Below are 2,300 nucleotides of genomic sequence, written 5' to 3' on the forward strand. Positions count from 1 at the left end.
AAACTTTATAAAGGTAATCGAGCTTACTGAAGAGTGAGCTGACTCAAAAAAACATTTTTCTCAGTTGGTCGAGCGACCAGCTCTTGGTTTTGGCTCAGGTCGTAATCTCAGGGTCCTGAGATTGAGCCCCACATGGAATCTGCTTGGGATTCTCTCTCCCTCTCTCTTTGCCCCTCTCTGCTCTCTCTAAAATAAATAAACCAATCTTTTAAAAAAAAAAAAACCGCATTTTTCTCTAGATAATAATATTAAGCAACCCCACCTAAAATACTAGTGACTTTTCTTGGAGTCATGGACTAACCATTTGTGAAGCTGTGGCTGTTTTTGTTGGAATTGAAATAGACCCGAGTAGATACAGGGGAGACAAACTTGAGTCTGAATTTTTAGCAATATTTTAAATTTTAAACTGAAGGTTCAATTGCATCACTAGTATTTCAGAAGAAAAAGTAAATATCCACGTGGATTTTAACTAAGAAATTTCTATTAAGAAATTCCAATTATTCTTTTTTTTTTTTTTAAGATTTTATTTATTTATTTGACAGAGAGAGACACAGCGAGAGAGGGAACACAAGCAGGGGGAGTGGGAGAGGGAGAAGCAGGCTCCCCGCTGAGCGGGGAGCCCGATGCAGGGCTCGATCCCAGGACCCCAGGACCCTGGGATCATGACCTGAGCTGAAGGCAGTCGCTTAACCAACTGAGCCACCCAGGCGCCCAAGAAATTCCAATTATTCTTACATGAAATAACAGAATGATTAGTTTAAACTCTCTCTTAATAACTATGCTTTTTTTTTTTTTTTAACTTTCTTTCTTAGCATGTATCAAAAAGAAATGGCCGAATGATTCAGATCCTACTTGACTAGAATGTTAGGCTTATCTTCTCCTGTTCCTCCCACATTGTCTTCAGTTAACTCTTTAAATAGAGCAAATAGAACGCGGGCGGGGGGGGGGGGGGGGGGGCCTTCCTGCTCCAAGTGAGGCCAATCAGAGCAATTAAGAAAGGATTTAGATCTTCTGAACTTCTGATCACCAAACGGTCACCAAGAGCCTGCAAGTGCTTCAGTGGAATTAGCAAATGGGATAAAAGCCCCTTGGTTCTGAGAAAGACAAAAGGAAATGCGTGTGCGTGCACACACACACACTCTTAAAACCTCACTCCCTGGCATCTCCCCGCAGCTATCCTCAGATTCAACGTTCCCTTCTTGCTATTCCAGGCCACAAGGATGTTTAACTACACTAGTTTAAACAAAGCAAAACAAGTACACAACAACAACAACAAAACATGAAATGTAAAAGATTCACCATCCAAGGGCCCTACCTGATATCCAAGTGGAGGCATCTCATTAGGGACAGCCTAAGGGTGATGATAGTCGCTAAAAAAAAAAAAAAATACCAACTTCAGTGTTCCAGAGTAAAATTGTCTACTCTCAGTGATTTCACAGGGCTGACAATGATTACTGACTAATGGTTGATGAGATCAATAAATGAACCATCTATCAAATGAACCCAAAATACATTTAGACAAGAGGAAATTAACCTTCTGTGCAGAAAACAATTAACCATACTGTTTAGTTCAATATACACTTGGTAAGAGTTAACACAGTTTCAAAGAACTAACTTGTACATAAGGCCGAGAAGATATTTAGGAGAGTGTCAATGTGAGCCATTGTTAGGGTTATATCATACATGCTGATTTTCCCAGAATAGTCCTAAATTCCTCAATTCATTACATGTGCCAGCTTCCCTTCCTCTGTCTCTGAGTCCTCATATTTATTCCATAACTAAGGAGATGTGATGGAGTGATGCTTCCACCAGGAATGAAAGAAAATATTAATCAGATTTAAACTGTCATATTTTAATTCAAATTTCAGAAAGAAAATACTAATGTGTTGCTAATAATAAGAATTCTCTTTATAAATTTTAACTTTTATTATATGCTTTTTGTTGGTCCACATCCAACCAAAATTTGACAAATGACTATGCTCAGCAACCTTTGAGCGTTCACATACTTGATATAAAAATTTCTCCTTTAAAACAAGATTTAACTTTAAAAATGAATGTAGGGTAAGGAAAACAAAATGGGATAACTAGAATGCCTTATTTCCTCATAATTTTCCCTAGAAAGGAGATCATTCAAAGTTTAACTCCAGTAAGAATATCTCTTGTTGCAACACTTTGGTGGCTCATTTGGTTAGGCAACTGCCTTTGGCTCAGGTCATGATCCCAGGGTCCTGGGATCAAGTCCCATGGCGGGCTTCCTGCTCAGCAGGGAGTCTGCTTCTCCCCCTGCCCCTCCCCCCAAT

At 39.3% G+C, this 2,300-nt stretch overlaps 1 long non-coding RNA gene across 1 annotated transcript in view; it reads right to left on the reverse strand.

The window, feature by feature from the left end:
- Nucleotides 1-1,122: 1,122 nt before the first annotated feature.
- The window catches only part of LOC117998924, a 47,288-nt gene continuing 46,110 nt past the window's right edge, over nt 1,123-2,300 (reverse strand). Inside the window, exon 3 of the long non-coding RNA XR_004676140.1 lies at nt 1,123-1,370. This is a non-coding gene — a long non-coding RNA (uncharacterized LOC117998924). The remainder of the gene's footprint in view (nt 1,371-2,300) is intronic.

This window comes from Mirounga leonina, unplaced genomic scaffold, assembly GCF_011800145.1.
Source record: "Mirounga leonina isolate KUSES-001 unplaced genomic scaffold, KU_Mleo_1.0 Mir_418, whole genome shotgun sequence".
Lineage (NCBI taxonomy): Eukaryota > Metazoa > Chordata > Mammalia > Carnivora > Phocidae > Mirounga > Mirounga leonina.